This window comes from Triturus cristatus, chromosome 8 (genome assembly GCF_964204655.1).
Source record: "Triturus cristatus chromosome 8, aTriCri1.1, whole genome shotgun sequence".
NCBI lineage: Eukaryota > Metazoa > Chordata > Amphibia > Caudata > Salamandridae > Triturus > Triturus cristatus.
The window spans coordinates 1,181,667,814-1,181,692,482 of NC_140591.1; the positions used below are offsets into that span (position 1 = coordinate 1,181,667,814).

The window sequence follows — 24,669 nt, forward strand, 5'->3', positions numbered from 1 at the left end:
TAAAGGAGTAAAGTCTTTAGCAATTTAGCATTATCGAGTCGGGTCTGGGCAGCAGAATCATAATCAGCATTCAAACCAAAAAGTGGGGGGTGACTATACACAAAGGGGCACTTTCCTACAGTCAGTACCTACTTTTCTGGGTGCCCTGTAATCCATTGTATCACTAAACAACACGATAATACAGGCTGGCATTGGGTGAAATATTTCACGACATTGGTGAAAAGTAAACGCTTAAAACAACCATAGTTTGTCAAGGGCATAGAAATAATATGGAACCACACAACGAATAAAGGCGACATGGCAAAGTCTTCTTCAATTGCAACAATATCCCCACATAACCAAACAAGTAAAAAAATAAATAAAAGAGACACAAAAAGTGAAAATAGATTAATACAAACATATAATCAAAAAACACAAAGTTAATACTGGCTAATCACCGCCAAGATGTTCTAAAATTCTCTTACCCAGCATGTACTGAATATTGCCATTGTAGGTCAGTATCAGTGTAAACCAAGCCACCCATCTGGGTAAGCAATGGCCCAAAAGCAGCAAATTAGCTGAGAAGAACAATAAATGGGAACACACCTGCAGACCTGGAAACATAACACAAGAGAAGTGAACAGAGCCCATACAAAAGCTGTTCAACAGTGACTTCCAGCAACCGTCGGCAGCCCGGGGGGGCAACAGCCACAGGCCGCACAACAAGACAACTGTATGAAGGTGGAGGAGAGGGCGGCAAAGGGACTAAATGTATGGAAGAGAAGTTTTTCTGGGAGAGTTCAACCCCAAGACCACCAAATACAGGAGACTATCTCCCTTTGAGAAGGTGTGAACTAATTCTAACACACAGCCAGTTTGTACATCATATACTTGTTCCTCAGACAAATGACACAATAAGAATGCAGTTCAGTTGCTGAAAAGTGTTCAATGCAACTCATACATAGCCTGCAATCAGAGCATTGTGGCATAGGCCGAATGAGACCAACAAGCAGAAGAAAAGGACAAATAAGCTACATCAATATTGGAATAGTGAGGAACGAGGTCTCGTTTTACTGGATTGCTGACCACAAGATTAGCAGGTTCCAGGCCATTGTTGTTTCACCCTCCAAGAACAGTGAATTTCTACTACACTGGCAATCTCCTTGCTCACTGACCAGTGCTTTGTGACTGCTGAGTAAGAGGGTGGTTAACCATGAGGCCCCTCCCCTTTTTATACACTTCCAGGGTTAGAGCACAAACCATGTGGGGCAATGCGGGTCCCTTTCTGCTGGAGCACCCAGATCATGAGATTAGGTTAAAGCTGTCAAGCGGTCTTTCTTCAGGAGACTGGTAAGCCCTGGGGATGTTCAGGAGTACCTGAATATGTTATAGCAGAAATGGCTTTATTTAGACACCTTGAGAAATACTGAGAGGTGAAATTCAGACACCCTGACAACACCATTTCCCACAGTAGACAATGAGTTTCTAGATAAAATCTTTCTAGTTTCTGCCTCCAGTGCTACATTATTGATCACCCTAAGGGGTGAAGTCCTCGGCATGTAAGTAAACTCACTTAAAAACTATACCCATTACTAAACCTGAGTTTAAACATATGTAAATAAAACTATGCATGTATCATTACTATTAACGGTTTAAATAATACACAGTCAACAGTATAAATTATTTTATTGAAAAATGTTGTCTTACTACATACACATTGACCTATAGCATATGTACATTTGTTATTTACAAAAGGCAGTTGGTTAACACGTCAGGGCTCCTTCAATACAAATTGAATAAATAAAAATATGCTTTATCAGAAGGACAATACATAAATATATGCAAAGCAAAGTTTGTGTAATTCCATCTGTGTGTGTGTGTTAGAAGTCTCATTATATGGAAACCAAGCCAACCAATTACAATATAAAATATGTTAAGAGATTGTACAGCTCGAACAACTATTTTTTTTTTTTTAAAGCATAAATATATACACTTTGATAACCATTTATGTAAAAATTAGCTCCCTGTTCTTGAACGTTTGGCCAAATATGTATGTATAGCTCAGTGTACAAATGCTCCCAAGTGCCTTCTAACCCTGCAGGGGTGTAGCGCGTTTCCAGGAGGAGCTCACTGGCTGTCAAATCGCTGAAAATTACAATCCTTAAAAGTACGCGCTCCGTCCACACCAGATGTTCCATCAAAGAACATTTTATTTACAATTCATGCGTTACAACTGGCAACGCATTTTGCCTGTCATTCAGCCTTGCTAATTTACATGGCATTTTGATGTTACACCACTTTTTTTGTGTGCACAAAAACATAGAAATCGAATCAGGGATACACCTGTGAGCAGATTTAGGTGCCATCTTGTAGTGGGTAACTGTATAACAAAGGTATATGTAAAACATTCAAATGTGTATATGACATGTTATAAACATCACAAATATTGTGGATATGTACTGTGCAATCTTTGGTGGCGGCGTCTGACAGACTAACACAAGGGTTGCGTTGGTTGCCCCTTAATGATAAAGTCTAGCATTTGTAAAGCGTAATGGCGAAGTGTTAGACACTAGTGTATCCCCTCTTCATGCTACTGGTACACTGATACCCAGAACAATCGAATGCAAAATATTGCTGACTGGTCCTATAAGAAAACCTGGGTAGGGGAAATAAAACCTAGTCACGCCCAGATGAGCACCGTGTGAACAAAGTGTCCTCCCTCCTATATGTTGATATGTGTTAGTTACAATAGACCTACACAATGCCCTAATAAATCAAGGTGGGCTAAGAAAAACTATAGTTAACTGCCCGTTGGTCAAAACGTTAAAGTAAGTTACACCCAATTGATGGCATGCAACTCAAAATCTCAGCATCTTGATGGAATAAAATGTCTTATCTAAATTTGATTTCTACTCAGTGCCCAGTGTCCCAGAGAAGACAGGGTAGAGTTCTACAACCATGAACAGTTAGACTACCTCTCATGCAACGATCTCCATCGCTGGTTCGAGAGTCTTTACCTGTGTGAAAGGACAAAAATTGATTACAAATCTACATGCTCACTGGTGTACATACATAAAATAGAACATTCCAATATAATATGTCCCTATTTCCCCAAATGGAGTGTCAGCTGCTCCTCTGTATGTAAACCATGGGGTGTCTAGTCTCCAAGTCGATGACTCTTTCCTCCCGAGTAGAAGGACTCTGTTGCCACCTCGCCTATTGAATTTCACCTCTTCAATGGCATAGTATCTCAACAAATTTCTGTCTCTAAAATGCATATTCAAAAAATGTCTAGCTATAGGGTAGTGGTTGTCATTATTATCGATTGCGCCATGTGCTCCAAAATCATCTTCGTAGCCGGATGAATGGTATTACCAATATATCTCCTCCCACACAGGTAGACTAATACAGACACCACATAATTGGAGCTGCATGTGATGAATTGGGGTATTTCCTTTTAGCGGTTACTATACGGGAAAGGGTACGGTTTAGTGATTTTACTATATTTGCAAGCCTTACATTTGCCACACGGAAAAAATCCATTGAATTCATTAGAGGTGGTACTCTTGTTTCACACTCCTATCCCTGTAAACTGCTTTTCCTGTCTGTGATCCCAGGTTTGTCATTAATGATTGTGTCCAATGTGTTATCACATTTCATTATAATTCAATTATTTTTCATAATCAGACCCAGTTTCATTGATTGTCCATTGTATGTGGTAATGACGATGGTCTCATTTTCATCCTCTTTCATTTTGTCCTCATCTATGTTGTATAGTATTGCTTCACTATTGTCCTTCTCTCTCTGAACTGCCTTATTTAGAATCCACTTACGGTAATGGCTTTCCCTAAATTTAGGAAGCAAGTTTTCTTGTTCTTTCAGTCAATTAACCTCTGTGTTACTGTTGCATTTTGCCCTCAGCCGTTCACCATATGGAATATTTCATTTTAAGGTTTCTGAGTGACTCCTGAGAGCATGCAGCAAGTTATTTCCTAATGTTGGTTTCCGGTACAAGATGATTTTTAGCGTGTCACCCTGTACTTCCACCAACACATCCAGGAAACTATCTTGTTGCTGCTTACTTCAAAAGTAAAATCTAAATTCAGGATATTTTCTCTAAGTTGGTTTACAAAATCTGTTACCAATTCAATCGATCCCTGCCATATAATGAAGATATCATGAAAAGATATCATTAATAAACATAAATCATATAAATGACATGTTTAATCTCTTCAATTGTCCCTGGACACCTCTTTCTCCCACCAGACCATAAAGAGATTTACAAAACAGGTAGCGAAACAAGTGCGCATCGTAGTTCCTCCCATCAAAAGGAAGATATTATTTTTAAGACAAAATGTAATCATTTCCATAGGCATCTTAGTGTGTGGCAATTAATGTAGTGGCCTAGCACTAAGAAAATACTTACACACTTGTATAGCATTGTTACAGGTAGTACTGGTGTATACTGCGCATCCATTGAGGATCATAAGAAGGTAGGCACTCTCCCAAATGATACCTTCAATTCTGGTAAGGAAATCTTTGTTGTTTTATGTAAGAAGGTAACGCCATGACACTTTCTCAAAAAACGATCCACATATTTCTAAGTGTTCTCCAGGGGTCCGTCCGCCCCTGGAAGAAACAATGGGTCTCCAAGGTGGATTTTTGCTGTCTTTGTGCACCTTAGGTAATAAGTATAGCACTGGTAAGCATGGAAATTCACATTTCTGATAGCTCGATTCCACGACCTGAGAAACAGAAGAAGAGACAATCAGCCAATCATCAAGGTATGGATAAACTTGAATACCTTGAGAATGAAGAATACCCACCAAGAACCCTTGACGCCGAGGAAAGCCTGAAAGGAAGCACCTGGAACTGGTAGTGCCGCGAGCCCACAGCAAAGCCCAGAAACTTCTGATCCGCCAGATGAATGGCAACATGCAGGTAGGCGTCCATCAGGTTGATGGAGGTGAGGAAGCCCCCCGATGCACCAGCTGTAGGATCAACTGCAGGGTCACCATCTTGAAGCGGCAATGAAGAATGTGCTGATTTACCCCCTTTCAGGTACAACACGGGGGGAGATCCGCGTTGTCCTTCTTCCTCACCAGAAAAGGGATGGAATAATATCCCAGCCCCCACTCCAGAGGTGGAACCTCGATGACCGCTGCCTTCTCCAAAAGAAGCAGAACACCCTCCAAAAAGGCCGCCCACTTCACAGGATTCCGGGGCAGAGGAGTCTCCTTGAACACCTGGGCGGGAGAAAAACCCCAACTGGTAACTGGAGGACACTGGCCAAACTGCCCAAGCATCCGAAACACTCTCCCACTGGTGACAAAAGAAGCGAAGAGGACCACCAATTGAAAAGGCCAATAGTCACTGTATTGAAGAGAGAGCTGACGAGATAGCAGCAGACTGGGACCCGGACTGGTCACCTCCAGGGGCCCCCCCAGCCATGACCCCTGCCCCGAAAGGGCTGGCCAGCACCCCTAGCCAGAGGAAAAGCAAAAGCGTGGCGATAACCAAAACCACACCCCCTGGGAGTGCGAACGGGACCCACCAGGCTTCCAATTTTCATCCAACTGCTTCACCATCTCCTCAAGGTGGGGACCAAACACCTTCGAACCATCAAAAGGCAATTTCATGAGGACAGACTTCTGGGAGGCATCAGCCCTCCATGCCAGCATCAAGAGAAGAGGACGAGCTGCAATTGAGTCCCCCAATGCCGCTGCAGCAGAACGCAGGTTATCGAAAGAGATATACAACAAATGGCAGACCTGGAGTTCCATCAGAGCTAAAAGCTATACAACAAATGGCAGACATCGGCTGTACAAGGCCCTGGAAATCCTTCAGAAGGGATTGAACCATATAATTAGTATAGATGGTAGCCCTGATGGAAAAATTGGAGGTGGCGTAAGACCTCTTAACAGCCCCTTCCACCTTCCTATCCACTGGGTCGGAAGGAAGGGCGTCATCCAAAAGCACCATGCCCTGGGAAAAGAGACCAGCCATCAGATTGTCCACCTTAACAGATTGAAGATACTCCTACGAAAACGTCTCCAATGCATAGCGTTTGGCCAAAAAACGTGGGAAAGCTGCCTTGTCAACTTCCTTCCATTCATGGGCCAGCACCTTGCAAACTACACTGTGCAAAGGCAAAGAGCCCAGGTCAGGTTGCTGATATTGGGTAAAGAAATCATCCTCACCCACCTGTTCCACAGGTGCAGGCAATCTCAAATTGTCCCATACATGATCAAACAGACCAGAGAGCTCAGCTCCCTGAACAAAGCGACCACGCTGCCCCTCCTCATCCTCAGGGCCATCTAGATCCAGCACAGGGTCTTGGTACTTTAGCAGGAGGCTTTTCTGGCCTGAAACGCGGCCTTAACAGCCTTGTTAATAAGCAAGCAGAGCACAGCTGAAGTAGTCACCCCCGCAGCACCATCCAATGAGGACTCCATAGCCAGCACGTAGAAACACAATGAGACCGCTTCCTGCAACCCACCGGTATCTATGGCAACCTAACTCTCGCAAACTTGCGAGAGCCAAAAGAGGCAGGAAGCAGGACCGCCCCATTAACCAATGCAGTGGGACCCTGGGGAGAAAAGTGACACCCAAGGGGACGCTCCGCACCTCTGAAGAAATGGTGCGCCCCCGCCGAGGTTACAGGGCAACACAGGGAGGAAGAAGGGAACAAGCATGGGAAGTGGACGTTGTGCGCCGCACCCACAAGAGAAGGACCTGTGCCCGCTGGAGCAGGGCAGTGTGGACCTTAACGTAATAACAATCAAGCACCGCTAGAGCAGAAAATAACACCAAAAAAACACTCCCCTCTGACCGACAAGGAAAGAAACCGCAGTCGCAGAGAAAAATAACAGGCTGTCAGGGTGACATACTACCCATCCCTTTATGCCTGCTGGGTAGGTAGCGCCATACTGTCACCTTTGTCAGCAGGCCATATCACTATATCATTGCAATTTGCTAAATTTTCCAATACCTTCCTATGACTCCGAGATAGGTTGTCCTTCTCTTTAAACATAATCCTTCTAAGTTTCTTATGTTCTCTTTTAGTACTTTCACAAAAAGTGTCAATAGCTGTGTAGGGAGATTGTGCATATAATGTGATTTGGGTTTCAAATTACTCATAAAACATCCGTCATAAATTGTCCCAAGTTGCTAGAAATTCCTATACTTTATTGGATTCTATACCCACCCCCTGCTACAATTCATAAAGGAGTAAGAGCATGTCAGCATCCCCAGTTTTCTGATTCGTCCCTTCTCCTAGATAGAGGATGGTGTTAGTATCTGTTCACATGTCTTTCTTTAAGGTGAATGCCTATTTTAATTTCAATTTCCTTACCAACTGAAATAAATCCACCCGGGTTTGAAAATAGTCAAATTTCAGGCTAGAACAATGAGTCATGCTATAGCTGCGTACGAGTCTAGCCAAATTATTGAGTGGAAATCACAATTATTCAAATAAGAAGTGTAATTCTATCAGGGCGCAGAGATTTTGTGTTGAGTACCAACAATTGGGTATAGATTACTTTTGTGTTCTGATCCCTAACTGGGACAAACATGACCAACTGGGGGTTTGATTATAGTTTTTCTTAGCCCACCATGTTTTGTTAGGTCAACATGTATGACTATTGTAACCAACAAACAACATATAGGAAGGAGGAAGGTTTGTTTACACTGTGCCAGTCAGGGATTGACTATGTTTTACTACCCTGGCTTTTCTTTTTTGACCAATCAGCAATATTTCACATTGGACAGTTCCGGGTAGTGCAGAGATGTGATACATTAGAGTATAACACACCTCCATAATGTGTCCACTGTGGCTAGACTTTATGATTACTGGGCACCCAATATTACCCTTGTGTCAGTATGTCCGATTCAGCCAGCAAAGATTATGATGTACAAATTCACAGTATTGTTGATGTTTTAAAACATATCCTATAAGCACTTTGGATGTACCTTTGTTAAACTGTTCTCCACTACAAGATGGCACCCACATCTGTACCTGGGTGTAGTCCTGTTTCGGTTACTGTTTCTTTGCACAAATAATAAAGAGTAAAACATCAGTATTCCATGTACGTGAGCAAGGCAGCTAAACAGCCGAAACGCGTCATGGGATATAGACAGATATAGCATGGGGTCAGAGCTCCGTTCTGCAACATCAAAACCCAGCTTCTTAAGAGCTAATATATTTTCTTCTTTAGTGGTGACCCGAGTTAATTAGAGGCTGGCAGTTAGTTACAATTTTGTCTCCACAGTTGTGGAAAGGACATGCAATGAGGCTGGCAGTTAGTTACAATTTTGTCTCCACAGTTGTGGAAAGGACATGCAATGAGGCTGGCAGTTAGTTACAATTTTGTCTCCACAGTTGTGGAAAGGACATGCAATGGGGCTGGCAGTTAGTTACAATTTTGTCTCCACAGTTGTGGAAAGGAAATGCAATCTAAAACAAGCACTGCCACAGCTGGACCTGCCTGAAATCTACCTTCTTTGTTGCATCATGTCCATTTTCCAGAGGATGAAGTGCTGTGTTTATTTTTTACAACCTCCAGTTCCATGAGCAGATACAACATCGAGTCTTGCTGGTCCAGGCATGATCTCACAAGGTACAAGGACTTATTGTATTTTAATGTATTTCGAATTGGCTGTGCATTGTCTCTCTGACAGATACTCTCATCCTTGAAGTCTCTCCAGCAAGACTGTTATTCCAACCTGCTCATATTCTAGGTCATAATCGGGCATGCTTGACCTTGTGGTGGTCATATTTGTAAATCAGGGCTACCATCAGGAAAACTTAAAAACCTTAAGTAAAGAACAGAAAAAGAGAGGATTCTCATCTTTGTACTAGGTGTAAGGATTACATAATTTTTCTCCACTGACAACCCTGCGCACTTTTCAAGGGAAGCAAGCGTGTGCATGTACATATTGTCGCCACGTGTGGGGTCTACCATTTAAAGCTCTGAACTGAACAAGACGAGAAGTCGTTTTCGGTTCTGCAGTGGGGGCAGGAACCCACAGGGTGGCGATTAGAGGACACCTAAATTCTAGTAGTATCTTTCTTGCCACCCAATTGAAGTGTATTAATAGTGGCCAAAATAAGACCCACCATGGCCATTTCCTTATAAATATGGGTTATCGTGCAAAGGGCTCTGCTCTCAATGACTTCAGGAAAATAGAAAAAAAACTATTATATTGCAGCAAGTTGGCATTTTAACTAGGGTGAGCAATCACTATTAAAGCATGCTCCAACAGAAAAGGCTGGTCCAATTAAAAAAGTTATTTTGGTATTCGCTCTAGCCTGTTATTGCTTTTATAGACACTCAGACATGGAATGACACCCTACATGTATGATAACATCACGCTTTTTATACATTATAACTGCAGGGGTTTCCGCACTTCTCTGCGGTTAGTGTGTAAAGTATTGGCTTTCGTTAAAAAATAAAGAAGCGCGACTGAATAAAAGGAAACTGCTATCTTTGTCACACCAGGGTGATAGTGTTCCATGCAGCGAGTGAGACACTTTCAACGTTATTTTTAACAAGAGCAGTACAATTTTAAACTAGATATATTCACATGCCCAAAATAAAGCTAGCTGTTTCCACCGGACTTTCGCTCTCTCGCCAGTTGCTACATTCACTTGTAAAATGTTGGGAATGGGCATTTTAGTCTCATTCGAAATTTGGGATACCACTGGAAGGTTGTTTCGCCTCGGCAAATGCTGCATTGAGGGGTTTCGTATATGCAGGTATGGTGTTAGTGTTACCTCCCCATTTTGAATTCTGCGGCTTGGACTGAAGCATAATGCAGCAATATATATTGCACATTTTCCTTTCCTTTCAGAGTATTCCAGTTTTCTCCCTGCACACATTGTTGCCAGATTTAACCTGGAAAAATGTAGGGCAGGCGAAAACCCTCAGGTCTGTGCAGTTTTTACACACCCGGGGCCAGTGCTCTGCATCACACAAGGGACACCACAAGCGTTTGCCGTCCCTTCTGTAACACCACTATGCCCCGGGCGCCCACAAAGTGGGTGCACAAGCCCGTTGCATCCCTGGGGCACTACGTATACCATGAACACAGCTGTAATCGGCCATGTTGGACTCATCACAGGCCTCAGAATGAAGGCGTCCATACTGTATATGCGACTATGGAACCAAAGGGTCCCAATTAGATGTGTGTGTCTCAGCAATGCTAGTTTCAAATGTCATTTTAGGATACACCTGTGAAATGTTTCTCGTGGTTTAAATTACTGTTAAATACCACGCATGAAGCTGAAAACAGCTGAAGGCTTACAGATGACCACAGAGCAACGCACCAGTGTATTTCATTCTGTGACGTACAAGAAGATCCGCTAAATAGTTGAAGGAAGAGTGAATACAAGTCGCGACTGTCAGCCAGGGAATGCTTAAACGTGACACTCAGAGTCGGGCTTTGTGCCAATCAGTGTGGGGGTTATGCGTGGCAAGCAGCCACCTCACAGTAGAAAACACGCAGCTGCAAAAAGAATCCCTGCGGATGCATACACCACTGCAATTAAAATTTGCATCTCTAGGAAATAAATACTGTGCGCAGTTTAAAATAGAAAGATGCTTTCAGAGACTTCGTCCTTGTTTCTTTGCCTGTAAGACTGCAACCAGCTTCTGCAGAAGTCACGTGAGAACTAGTATGCAAACTCCAGGTGCGCTGTGCGCTGTGCTCTGAGGTAATAGGCAAGCCGAGATGCACAATTTTAAAAAGTATGCAAGAAGCACACGTCTCTGCGAGCATGAGACAAATTATTCACAAATGGGATTTTCTGCTTGCTCCACGGTGTGGGGAACAGTACTGTGAAGAAACCACCGCAGATGCCGGTTTTATTTCCTTCTCTGAACAGAAATATACGGCAGCTGCGCGGTCGTGTGACACGCAGCGTCCACTTCGCTGCCTGGAAGACGTGCTCCTTCAGCCCTTGTCAGCGTATGTCTTTTCCTCCTTGGTGACGACACCATGCCTCGGTGCAAAGTATTTATTTTACCTGGATAAAGAAAGAAACAAATACAGTTATTTCCCTACAGCATCGGCTTCAGCGTGAGTTATATAGCATTCACCCCTTAGAACATCTCCATGCACAGGAATCACCCAAGAATCAAGTAAACCTTCCTAGACATGCTGTGGTGGCGTTAGCCATTGTCGGTCCCAACATCCCTTCACCCCCATGCACCCTCTGCAGTCCATCCCAGTGTCCAATCCTCAGTGTACTAGCGGAAATTCCACTCCGCCTCGAGCAGGTGTGGAAGTTTGCACCACCTGTTTCTTTAAAATGAGGACGCAGGGCAGCGCTTGCCATTTGGAGGCCCTATTTGCGGAAAATTACTTTGTTGATGTCTACGCACCTACCAAGAGGCTCATGTCCCTAGTTCATTCACCTTTACATCTGCGGTAGACACCACGCCTCAGCACTTTTTATTAAAATGGACGTATTTTGGTAAATTTTGCACTTCGGTCACTATTGGAGGTGTACGCTAGAAACGTCAGAAACTACTTTAACACGGTCATCGTGTTGTGCGACCACCAAATATTCCCAAAGTCAGTGTGCCTTTTTCTATGAATGAATGAATGAATGAATGAATACCTTCTTGTATAGCGCATGGCTACCCTAGAGCATCCCAGCGCTGTCAGACCCAAGGACATTACCAAGCATTAGAGGATATTATTAAACAAAAATGTCTTTAGTTGCTTCCTGAAGGCGATATAATTTGATTCATGCCTGATGTTGTCAGGGAGTTTATTCCATTCTTTAGCTGCTTGGACCGAGAGTAGACGGCCGCCCATGCGGGCCAGCCTGACCTTGGAGACAACAAGCAGATTGCGTTGGTTAGATCTAAGAGATCTAACCGAATGATGACGACGAAAAAAAGGATCCAAAATGGGAGGGCCCAGGTTGTGAATGGACTTATGTGCCAAACACATAGTCTTAAACACAATCCTTTCGTGGATTGGGAGCCAGTGGAGCAATCGAATTGAGAGCTTTGCTGACGACAGTTTGGGGACTTTCATAAGTAAACGAGCTGCGCAGTTCTGCACAGCTTGCAGAGTTTTTATAGTAGTTGCTGAGGTCCCCAAATAGATAGCATTAGCATAGTCCAGTCGCGAGAGAACCAGCGACTGGACTAATATACGTATATATATGTATACGTATATATATATATATCTTTCATTGAAAGCCACTATTTTTGACCAAGGTTTTTTCAAAAAAATTTTAAACTCAGGTTTTATTCTCTGACTGCAGAGATTAAAGTGCCAGGTCCCATATATGTCACCAGATCAACTCTTTACAAATCACTGAATAAAATGTAATCGCTTTGCCCGCCAGGTCAAATCCTACATCTTCATTCATCTGCCCAATAAGCCGGGTATTGTTATTGCAAATCTTAATGGATTTAATTCAAACCTACAAGTAGCAAGGAAGAGGGATTTCAATGATGCAGCACCCTCTTACGAGTTTCACAGGAAAGTACTAATGCTCTGTGGTCATAAGTCAGTGAAGGGCAGACAGGAACCATTCTCAAAGCGGAAGCTGCCCTTTGTGTGTTCAAGCAGTTGGCATTCTAGGGAACACATAGTGGTCCAAGGTCACGGCTTGCTCCCTCCCCACAATGTCCCTTTTACACCATACAAAATAGCAACAAGGGAACTAAATATAGCCAAGCATAAGTTTCCTATACATAAACCTACTTATGTATATATTGACAATACTACATATACATTCAAGGTACGTAGATATAGAGTTAAGAATAGTTAAATCTACACTGACCTATATATATTTACCATCTCAAGATCTTGATCCTTGTTATTTAGGCTAGGATATTATGACAGGTTGTTATATCCCATGCAATATTTTTACATACAACCCAAAAAATTAATTAATCCTTTGTTGAAGTTAGGGTGACTTTGCGAGTCCAGTGTAATGCAATGCCCTGCTAACAGCTGTTAGGTGAACACAGTGAGTAGGAGGATTCCCTCCCTCCTCTCTTTTGAGAATGCAAAATGTCTACACTTGAACAATTGTTCACTCTACCCCACTGCAACCTACACTGCATCACTCCGTGCCACTCTGCTCCACGCAAATGCACTCTACAGCACTTTACTCGAAACCAATGCACCGTACGCCAATCTACTCTACACCACTGCACTCTATGGCACTATACTCTACACTTTCCTGTCTCAGCCACTGCTGTACCTACAGGTGCATTAAAGCCGGCAACAGAAAGACCTCCCTCTATCTGCTCCGAGCCCGCCTCACGCCCTTCAGCTTCCCCCAGCAGTGAGTGAGAATGAAGTCACAAGCTAGTCTACAGGCGAGTGCAACCAAATCGTGCAGACGCCACTAGGGCAACCACGCCAGAGGACTGGAACCGTGCCAGGTCCCAGTGCAGTTTGCATCCTTGCTCCTTCCTGGGAGCACTGCTGCACCACCGCTGCTTCATTGGAGACCACGACTTTTTCTGCTACTAAGAAGCCAGGCACTATTTTTAAAGGCACAGCACCCAACACTAAGAGTTTACACCAAAGAGCTGACACTTATACCTGCGGAGGGTGGCCTTCTGAGAAGAAACTCCACTTGCTAAGCACCACCTCATTTGAGCGCCCGAAGGTCTGAGCAAGGTTCCCACTGGCCTCTAATCAAATTAGGTCTAAAAGCCCATTCCAAGCAGGCCAGCCAGAAGAAAAACACTGCACAATCTCTCAAACCAATGCGCTCTACCTGCACTGCTGAGGACACTAGCCCCTATAGAAAAGGGGTCAAATGAGCAGCCTGGAGGCTTACTAACCAGGACCTACAGTTCCCAAGAGAGCCTCTACACCCCTATTCCTCCATTTCACAGCTACCAACCCAAAATCTAAACTAAATTCAGCTTCTTGAAGGATGCAGGATAGGCACGCTACTCTAGCAATGAGAGCTTAACAGGGTTAAAGACCCTGCTACAACCAGAAATTATTTACTCCAAAAATCGGGCTCCGCCCCAGCCTGGAGCTCTACCTTCAACCAGAAACAAAGCTCATGGACAGAAAGTAGGCGAAGAGAGTAATAACCAACTTTCCCACTGCCATAATGGATGGAGAGTCATCAACTCAAAAGAAGGAAAAGTGCGAAAGCAAAATTGACCTGAGCCAAAAAAGTTTCTCAAGCTCCAGCCAGCTTACTCAGACCCCTCTACCACAAGAATCAGAGGGCTAATCCAACTACAGGCTTCCCTTTAAAGGATGCACGACAGGAGCGCTAGGTGGCGCCTGACCGACATGGCTGCTCTGCCGTGAGGCTCCGGCCGTGAGACCCCGCCGATCCTTTCCTCCTCGCCTGATCCTGCCCTGGCCGGCTGATTTCAGCAGTTTTGGGGCCCGGGCCCGCCTGGCTGTTCCTGGTGCGAGTTTGGGGCGCGACCGCCCCCCCGGAGCTGTGATTGCTGCCTGTTGTCGGCGCCCGGCGGGAGGCGGCTTTGATCCCTGACGCTGGGTGCGGGCGCGCGGCTACTCGAGACCGCGGCGCCCACGAGGGTGCTGGGCCTGGGAATCCTGGAGGCCCGGTGAGATCGTCGCTGCGGCAGTGGCGGCCCCCCCCTCGGTGGGGCCCCGACCTGGGATCCTGTGGCCGGCGGCGAGGTGCTGTGGGGCCCATTCCGGGCTGTGGTGCCAGACGGAAGGCCGGGTGGTGAGTGGGGCACTCCCTGGTGGGACGACCTGAGCTGCTGTGGGGCTGGAGGTGGTGGGGGCCCTCCCCTTCGGGCCGGGTGTCGACGGCCGGGGCCCAGTCTCCCCCCACTCTCCCCCACCAACGCTGCTGGACCTGCCCTGGTGTCCCGAGGCCTGCGGCGGAGAGCTGGTGCACCGGCTGGGTGCTGTCCTACCTCGCGGCTGCAGCCCGAGGCCCCCTGGCGTGCTGTGCTGGGACCCCCCCCGAACGGAGCCTGAGGGCAGGAATAGGCGGTGAGTGCGGCGGCGGAGGATCGCTTCACCGGGGCGGCTGCGGGGGTCGGGGGCGGAGGGGAGACCCCCCCATCGGGCCGTGCGTCGGCGGCCGGGGAGACCCGTACCCCCGCTCCCCCCCCTCCCTCTCTACAACCTCTCCTCCTGGCTGCGGCGCTGCCCCGGCCCCGCGGCTCAGAGACTGGCCTCCGGTCCCGGGGGTGGAGGGGTCCTCGCTGCTTCGGGCCGCACATCGGCGGTCGGGGGGTGTCGCTGCTGTTTCCCCCCCACTCCCCTCCCCCCCCTCATCGTCGTTTGGGGCCCCGGATCCAGCGAGTCGACAGGCGACACCGTGCCCCCCCCCCTGGGGGTGGCGGAGGGACCGCTCGGGCGAGGTGTCCCCCCTGGAGAGGTGGGCTATGCCCCGGAGGGCTGGCCCTGGCGATTCCCGGCGGCGGTGCCCTTGAGGAACGACCCGCCGCCCGGGGACTGTGGCCTGCGCAGCTGGACCCTGCTTCGCTGAGAGAGGCTCGCGGCCACGGCCGAGGCGAGCGATCGGACTCGTTGCCCCGCTGGGGACCCTGCCGGAGGCTGACCACTGGGGCCGGCCGTGTCGGGCCCTGTCCGGCCGCGGGCTCCCCCCGCCGCCCCCGTGCTGGGCCCCTGTCCGCTCGAGCACCCCCTGACGCTCTGCGGGTGTGACGTTCGCTCGCTGCCCTGATTCACGGACGGCCGCCACAGATATGGGCAAAGACAGGGCCAGCAAGCCAGCGTCCGGGGCCACCCAAACCAGGATGGACAAATTTACTACTACCGACAAGGGGCCCGGCTCCACGGCCGCGCCGGCCCCGGCCCCTGCCACGGACCTTGCTGCCATCCTGCAGGCCATCAACTCCTCCCGCGCCTCCCTCGAGGGCATGGTGGGAGAGGTCAAAGTGGACGTTGCTCTTCTCCGACAGGATCTGCGGAATGCCACCGCCCGCATTTCCGAGGCCGAATCCCGGATCTCCACCGCCGAGGACGACATCCGCCACCTACAGGACCAGGTTCGGGAGTTGACCACCCACTCTAAGGAACTACACCGCCGGGTCGAGGATGCAGAAAATCGCGCCCGGCGCAACAACCTGCGCTTAGTGGGATTTCCGGAGGGAGTTGAATCGGGCCGAGCGGACGACTTCATGGAGCGATGGTTCTGGTCCTGGATGCCGGCGGACAGCCTATCTCCCTCGTTCGTGGTGGAGAGAGCCCACCGCTCCCTGGCCCCCAGGCCCCCAGGTGCGCCTTCCCGGCCGTTCATCCTCAAACTTTTGAACTTCCGCGACCGGGACGCCATCCTCCGCGAGGCCCGCTGCCAGGGCGCCCTCCATTACCAGAACCACAAAATCATGATATTTCCGGACTACACCCGCGAAGTCCAAGAGCAACGCCGCTCCTACACGGAAGTGAAACAAAAGATGCGCTCTCTGGGACTCCAGTATCAGCTCCAGTTCCCGGCCCGCCTCCGGGTCGTCTTCCAGCACAAGACTTTGTTCTTCGATACCCCGCGGGCGGCCTGGGCCTGGTTGACGGAGGAGCACCCCCTGCAGTGCTCTGGACGCGGCTCGCCTATGGGTATGCGGAGGGGACGAGGAAGGCCCCGGACATCGAAGACCCGTCGGCGGCACCGCACGTTACCCCGGGAGCGCACAGCGGAGGAGGTGATCACCACGCGCTCTGGGAGAAGGTCACGCCGAGGGTCGAGAGCCTCCTCTGCCTCCTCGGCCGCACATGCCAGTCCCGGGGCAGATGGACGGCGGACCGTGCCGCCCCGGCCCACGGGCCCTGCAACTCAGCCGGTCGAATTGGTGGACTCTTCGGACCTCTCTCGCAGCCCCAACATTTGACTCTCTTTGCTTCCTTTGGGGGGAGGGGGGGCTGGGGATGCCTGGATGGGGATGGAATGCCCCGTTATCAGTGTTGCTCTTGGCCAGGGCAGGTAACTCAGGTCTGAATTTATCGGTCTCAGGGGTCCACTAGCACTCAAGCCCGAGCGTTTTAGCTTGGTGGTTCTTCCATTTGGTTCGGGCGACAGATGCTTCCGTTTTCGAAGTGTAGGGTGGGGGGGGGGGTTTGGGGTTGGTTTGGGGTTGTTTCTTCCCCGTTGGGAAGACTTTGTTGGTGGGGGATGACTCCCTCTTAATTGTTGTACTAAGGCATCATGTGCTGTCTGGCTTGCTCTCCTGCCCGATGTCCCGTTGTCCTTCCTCTCTGGGGGCCTGCTCAGCCGCGCCCCTACTGGCCCCCTCTCCTGTCCTAGACCATGGCTGACCCGCCTGTCCCTAGGGCCGCCATGCGCATACTATCCTGGATCGTCAATGGTCTTCTGGACCGTTTTAAACGTATGGCGGTCCTCAAATACGCGCAACGCGCTGAGATCGATGTACTCCTCCTCCAGGAGACTCACCTGTTGGGTAACAACTGCCCCTTCCTTGGCCGCTACGGTTATGACAGGGTATGGCATTCCGGTTTTGTACGGGGATCCCGAGGGGTGGCCATTTTGCTCCGCAAGTCCTTCCCCTTTGTCCTGTCCCGGGTGCATTTGGACCCCCAAGGTATGGTAGTGGTGGTTTCTGGCAATCTGGAGGGGCGACCCCTTACCCTGATGTCCCTTTATGCAGCGCCATCCCTCTTGCAGTCGGCCCTCTCCCACGCGGCGGGTCTCCTCCCGACACTTCCGGCGGGCTCCCTCATTCTCGGCGGAGATTTCAACGCCGTCTACTCGCCTCCCCTGGACTCGACGGGCCCGGTCTCCCTGTCCCGCGTCGCCCGCGCAAAACAGCTCTCATCCTGGGCTGAAGCGCAGGGCCTCCGCGATGTCTGGCGGATCTGGCACCCACAGGCACGCCAATACACCCACACATCGGCGGCCCATCACTCCCATGCCCGGATCGACCTCATCTTCGTACCATCCACCGACTGCGCGGGGGTGCGAGATGTACGCATTCTTCCGAGGGGCCTTTCGGACCACTCGCCTGTGCTCCTCGCTCTTGGTCCCCCACCCCTCTCTGCCCGTCCGATGTGGCGTCTGAACGCCTGGTTCCTCCACGACAAGGCTTTCCGGAAGGCGGTCGGGGGCGAAATCGCCGACTACTACTCCCATAACGAGGGCTCTGTCACCTCCCCTGCCGTCTTGTGGGAGGCCGGCAAGGCGACTGTCCAGGGCGCCGCTAAGGGGCATCTGCAGCGCCAACGGCGGGCCCAATCCCAGAAGCTCGCGGAATGCGAAGCCCAAGCCGTGGAATTAGAGCGCGGTCTGGGGGAGTTGGACGATGCCGCCCGATCTCGTCGATTGGCCTTCCTGCGGGAAGAGATTCGCCTCCATTCCCTGGAGGCGGCGAAGATTCTATGGCGCTCCTCGGTGGCCCGGGTCTACGGGTGGGGAGACAAAAACGGCACTCTTCTCCACCGGCTGGCGACCTATCCCCGGGCGGGACGGATCATTCCGGCCATCGCGGACCCAGCGGGTGGTACTCACACAGCCTCGGTGGCGATAGCCCAGGCGTTCGCTGACTATTACTCCCAGCTATACCGCCGCAGGCCGTCCACGCTCTCCCTTGAGGAATTGCTGGGGACGACCGCGGTGACACTTACGCGGTTGCAGCCCGAGGTTTCCGAGACCCTTGATTCACCGATCGAGCTGCAAGAGATCGAGGAGGCCATTGGCCGCTTGGCACCTGGGAAGACCCCGGGACCCGACGGGTTCCCCCAGGAGTACTACGCTCACTATCGTGAGATGCTGGCCCCGAGGCTTCGGGACCTTTTTGCAGCCGTGGTGGAAACGGGCTCGTTCCGGCCCGAGACGGACACGGCAACCATAGTTGCCCTCCCCAAGACTCAGCCTCCCTCGCGGTCCTGCTCTGACTATCGGCCGATATCCCTTATCAACACCGAACTCAAAATCTATGCTACGGTCCTAGCACAGCGGTTGCGCCCGTCGCTTGCCTCCTTGGTCCACCCGGATCAATGCGGCTTTATGCCGGAGCGGGGGACCAGACACTGCCTGCGGCGCCTGCATCTTGCGATGGCGCACCGCGGCCGCCTTTCTCCCTACCTGGCCCTCCTTCTGGTTGACTTTGAAAAGGCCTTCGACTCCGTGGGATGGGCGTACTTGGCCGACGTCCTGGAACGCATGGGTTTCGGCCCCCGGTTCCGTGCCATGGTAGCGGTCCTGTACGCGCACCCGCGGGCCCGGGTGTTGGTCAACGGGGCTCTCTCTCGCCCGTTTCCCATAGGTCGGGGGACGCGCCAGGGTTGTCCGCTCTCGCCCCTCCTTTTTGCGTTGGCCATGGAACCCCTGGCAATGCTGATTCGCGCGGATCCCGTTCTTCGCGGATGGGAATGGCCAGCTGTGGCCCCCGATAAGATTGCCCTATACGCGGACGATGTCCTCCTCTATCTTTCCGACCCAGCGACCTCGGGGCCCCGGGTCCGCCGGATCCTCCATCGGTTTGGCCAGGCTTCGGGTCTCCATCTGAACCCAAAAAAATCTGTTCTAGTCCCGCTACACCCGTCGCGGGAATGTTTCGACTGGCAATCAGATATTCCCCTCCGGAGACTCTCCTTTAAGTACCTGGGGATCTGGGTCACCCTCCTCCCGGAACTCTGCTGGGCACTCAATGTGGCTCCAGTAGTAAACAAAGCCAGATCAGATATGCTCCGGTGGCAGGCCCTCCCTTTGAATCCGCTAGGGAGAGTCGCCTTATATAAGATGATGATCCTCCCCAAGTTTCTTTACATGCTGCAGAACACTCCATGCCCCTTTCCGCGCCCGTGGTTCCGGGACCTGGATAAGATGGTGACCAAATTCCTTTGGGGCGGTGGTCGACCTCGGCTGGCCTTGGACCGCTGCAGGGTCCCCTCCTACGACGGCGGCCTAAGCATGACCAACCTCTACCTCTACTATCTGGCCACCCAACTACTGGTGGTCCACGATTGGTTCTCAGGGGGCTGGGGCGACCCGGCTTATCGACTCGAGGTGAACTGCCTCGGGTTCCCCTCCATCCAAAACATGCTCTACGGCACAACGATCCCCCTGTCGCTCCCCGGCGTCGTGCGGGCTCCCTTTCTCGCGTGGCGCGCGGCCTTGCGACACACCAGATGGTCGGGGACGTCCACGCAACTCACTCCGCTTTGGCACGGGACGTGGCTGCGGGAGGTGGTGGGACTAACGGGCTTTCGGCAGTGGGATCTTCTCGGTATCTCCTGTCTGGGCGATATATGGCGTGGAAGCCGCATGTGTTCTTTCCAGGAGCTTCGGACCCGCTTCTCGCTGCAGCCTTCTCAATTCTACCGCTACCTTCAATTGCGCCACGCGGTTCGGGCTCACGTCCCTCTAGATTCCAGACTGCCCTCCCATAGTCCGCCTGAGGCCCAGGTGATGTTGGGGTATCTTGGGAGGGGGGGCATATCCCGCATTTATAAATCCCTAATTAACAATACACCGGTGGATTGGAGCGGGCTAAAGCAGCGATGGGAGGCTTGGGTGGGACCCCTGGATGAGGCGGACTGGAGGGACGCCCTTATGGGCCCTCGATCGCTTACCACCTCCGCTAGGCTGCGGCTTATCCAACTTTATTACCTCCACACTGCCTATTTGACCCCGGACCGCCTGTATCGTGCGGGCCTCCGCGCGGACGCCTCTTGCACTCGCTGCGGGGAGGTTCCGGCAGATTTTTTCCACATGGTGTGGTCTTGCCCTCGTCTGGGGGACTACTGGGCAGCGATCGAGGCCGATCTAGCGGAGGTCCTGGGTTGGGAGGTCCCCCACGAGCCTAGAATGGCCCTGCTGGGCATCATGGACGGGATGGACGGGTCCCGCAATGAGAAGTACTTCCTCACCACTGCCCTTATGGTGGCTAAAAGAGACATAGCGGTGGTGTGGTCACAGCCAGACCCGCCCAGAGTGGCTACCTGGAGTAGAGGGGTGGATTGGTGTGCAGCTCAGGAGCGGTCGCTATACGCTGCACGGGGCTGCCCAAAAGAATTTCGCAAGATATGGGGGAAATGGTTGGGGGGCCTGTTTTGAAGGGTGGGTGCACAGGGGGGGGGGACGGGGGATGGGAGGGGGCGGGAGGGTTTTTGCACTTGCCTGTTGATGCTTTCCTGATTGCAGATACTGATGCCTTGTTCACTGCACTGCTGTATATTATTCCTGATATTGTTCTTTATGCCGCAAAACACAATAAAAAGAAGTTTATCAAAAAAAAAAGGATGCACGACAAGTGAGCCAACCACAGACATGGGCCCACACTATTCCACTGACCCAAGGGGAAAGATGTTTGGGCCTAAAAATCCAGTAGAAGGAGAAATGCAAAGTCCTTACAGGAACCTTATCGCTGCCATGGTTTTAGGCAAGGTCTCACCCTGTTCAGTACCACTATCAAGCCATCTGAAACCTAATGGCACAAAGCCAGTCCATTGCATTATCACCCGCAACAGAACTCATAAGCTGTCCCAAGACTATTTCCAAGCAAGAGCACCAAAATCAATAAAAACCAAAGGACGCTTAGGTGACATCAAATGACCTCTCCTACCTTATGACTCAAGAATGGGAGGACATGATAGTGTTGTATGCACAGGGCATCTCCCCCACAAGCAGCACACAAGTCACCAAATCTAAAACAGGGAGAGAGGAGGACATGGAAACAAGTACCGCCAGGTCATCCTTTTTTTATTTTTATAGTTTTTCAAAAACCTTTATTGAGGATTGAACACAGCAAAGTTACAAAATTGCACCATGTCAAAATAATATGCACAGCTATACGATAGGGAATAGCGAAGGTTACCTCATACATGTACCACTGAAAGTCAATATAAATGAAATAATTAATGGAAACACCAGAACAATAAAGGGGAACCACCGTGAAAGGCACCATGTGTGGAGAGGGAAGACATTGAGAAACAAGGGGGGAGTGGGAGCAGAGAGGAGGAGACTCATTGACCTTCACCGGTGGCCACTGCGGGCAGAGCGCCGGCGCAGAGCGCGGGACAGGTCGCCGGGTGCTGGGGATTGTGACTCAGAAGGTAGGATACAAGCGGTCCCTATATATATCAAGTGGGCGGGATCAGGCAGGCATTAGGTCCCAGAATACGGACAGGAGAGTCTGGCAACGGGAGGCATCCTCCAGCCTAAGGGCCACCCTAGGTGCAGGCCTGCGACCCCAACATATGGAAACCCTGCGCTGCGTGAGGACAAGCAGCATGGCAATCAATCTACGGGAGGAATCTGGACAAAATTTAACAAAGCCTAAGAGGCAAAGCAGAGGGTCGGGTTGGACCAGCGACGAGGTGATCTCAGAAATTACAACGCAGACCTCACACCAGTAAGCAGAGACCTAGGGGCACAGCCAGGCGAGATAGGAGAAGTCAGCCGTTGGCGCAGAGCAGCGCAGGCATCTATCATTGGCAACGAGTCCCATCTTCTGCAGTTGCACAGGGGTCCGATCGAGCCTGTGTAAATACTTAAAGTGGATAAGGCGCAGACGATAGTTAGGGGAGAGACGTTTAATCTGAGTACAGCAATACAGCCAAGCAGCTTGGGAGATTTCAACACCTAGGTCCTCTTCCCACGCCACTGTCAGTAGAGATGGAAGATGCCGCTAGCGTGAGAGCGTAGATTTTAGTGACTAGTTTCTTTGGGAGGGAGACGTGTAAAGGAGATCGAGAGTGGCCATCGAGGAAGGAGGTTGGGGGAACGAAGGGTGAAGCTTCCTGCAGACAGCCCTGAGCTGATAATAAAGCAAAGTGTCCATGGGGCCGGAGTCAGCAGCAGACCGCCTGGTCATCCTTATTAACTTCTATGCAGCTAACTGTGGATGCCCTACAATAACAGTCGAATAAAATGAACATTCAGATTTAACTGCACAACACATCTGCAACCAATGTTGCAGGCATAGACGAGAAACTGTACGACTTTAACAATCTCATTAAACATGCATAGTCCGAAGCATAGTTATAACAACAAAACTATTCTTGTGTTCCAGTCCTAAAAGAGCAATCCTCCCTGCCCATGTTGAGCAAAGTACTTATGGACATAAAGCAAACTATCAACCCAACTATCACCAATCCAACAACACGAGCACTGGCTCTGGACTACATCCATGAACCTCAGGGATAACATACACTACTCTACACAAGTCGTTACCTGCGGGAGGCCTGGTCCAAACAAATTCAGACCGTAACCACGCAATACTAAGCTTTGCAAATCTGACTCAGAATGCCCAAATAGGCAGGAGAACACCACAGTTAGTACAAATGTAAATCCTCCAAATACCCCTCTGGGTGCAGGGCAAAACAATAAAGCTCAAGCTCGATGAAAACAATGGAGAAAAGGTCGGAATAAAAAAACACAACATAACCAATCGCCTTGCAGAATGTCCCCTCTTAAGCGCAGCTGTAAGGCACTGTAGGGATAGGGATTATGCTACAACTCTGAATCTGTAATTATCACCACAAGGTGTCAACTCGGACAGCTACAGATCAGAGAACGTCGCCAAGGAAATAAGGCCAGAAAAAAATTGAGAATCATTGAGGGAGCAGAGCTGTAGTAGTCCCAACACAAGGGAGACAAACAACTCTGACTGCCTGAGCGGGACTTCTTTGAGCTCAAGAGCTGGAACCAGTTTACTGGCAAGAGGAGAGGCACCACAGCCTGGTGGCACACAGAGTACAACAACAGGGACTGCTCTGGAAGCTACAAACTCGCTAAGAACTTTACTGAGAAGTGTACCCGAAGGAAGCATGCTATTACCAGCGTGGGAAGGTACAAGAAGGGAAAACCCCCACGTAAAACACAAACAAATCCACACAGCAGACCCCAAGGCAACGTCCTGTCAGAAAATCAACCAGCACGTATTTCAATCTACGATATACCGGCCCTCCTAGCAAACAATAGTCCAGCGCAACACCGAGGTGACCTACACAGAGAGCCAACTGGTCAAACTTCCAAAAATGTTTTTAACATTCTCATCTATCTATAAATCCAAAGGGAAACATGACATCCTGAACAGAGGTAACATCTTATGGCTACTTGTCTCGTTTCCCAACCTGGTGTCCTTAAAGTCAACTGACTTCACCTCAATAGAATTTATCATGAGAAAGCACTGCGGAGAATGAAACAACTAAAGCAACTTGAAGATTGATCGATATTGCTCAGAAAGTATTAAACGAGTAGTCAACTCTCTGGAAATGGGGAATAAGGCTGAGGCCATTTTTTCAACCACGGTACCATTCCCTTTATTACCCAATGTCCGAACAAAGGATAATGCTTGTTCACCCACTGCTACATATTCAGTCCATTAGGGAGCCCTGAGCATATCACCATGAGCTTCTCCTAGTAACCCGACAGGGCCGCAAATGCACACACTTGGGTGCTCTGATCGAGACTGGCGATTGCTCTTCCAAGCAATAAACAACACTCTGTGCAACCTGTGATAAAATCCGGACAACTGCACAATGACCAGAACTCCTCACTCCCTCGCCGGTGCTCTAGGAAAAAAAATGGCGTTGCAAGCAAAGCATCGGATTTTGAAGCCTTAACATACCTGCAATCCTTTGATATTATTCTACAACAGGAGACATGGCTTGAAGACCCTTTCCACCCACTTTCTCCGTGCCAGCCTGTGAAGAAGCAAAATATGGCCATCCGAGGGGTGGCCTAGCGACATACATCTCTACAACAAGGAAAGGCATAGGCAG

At 49.8% G+C, this 24,669-nt stretch overlaps 1 protein-coding gene across 2 annotated transcripts in view; it reads right to left on the bottom strand.

The window, feature by feature from the left end:
• Positions 1 to 1,649: 1,649 nt before the first annotated feature.
• Positions 1,650 to 24,669, bottom strand: part of CHST7 (carbohydrate sulfotransferase 7) — a 105,405-nt gene continuing 82,385 nt past the window's right edge. For both annotated transcript variants that reach the window (XM_085622860.1, XM_085622859.1), the window contains exon 2: positions 1,650 to 11,005. The gene's annotated coding sequence lies outside the window, so the exon portion shown is untranslated. The remainder of the gene's footprint in view (positions 11,006 to 24,669) is intronic.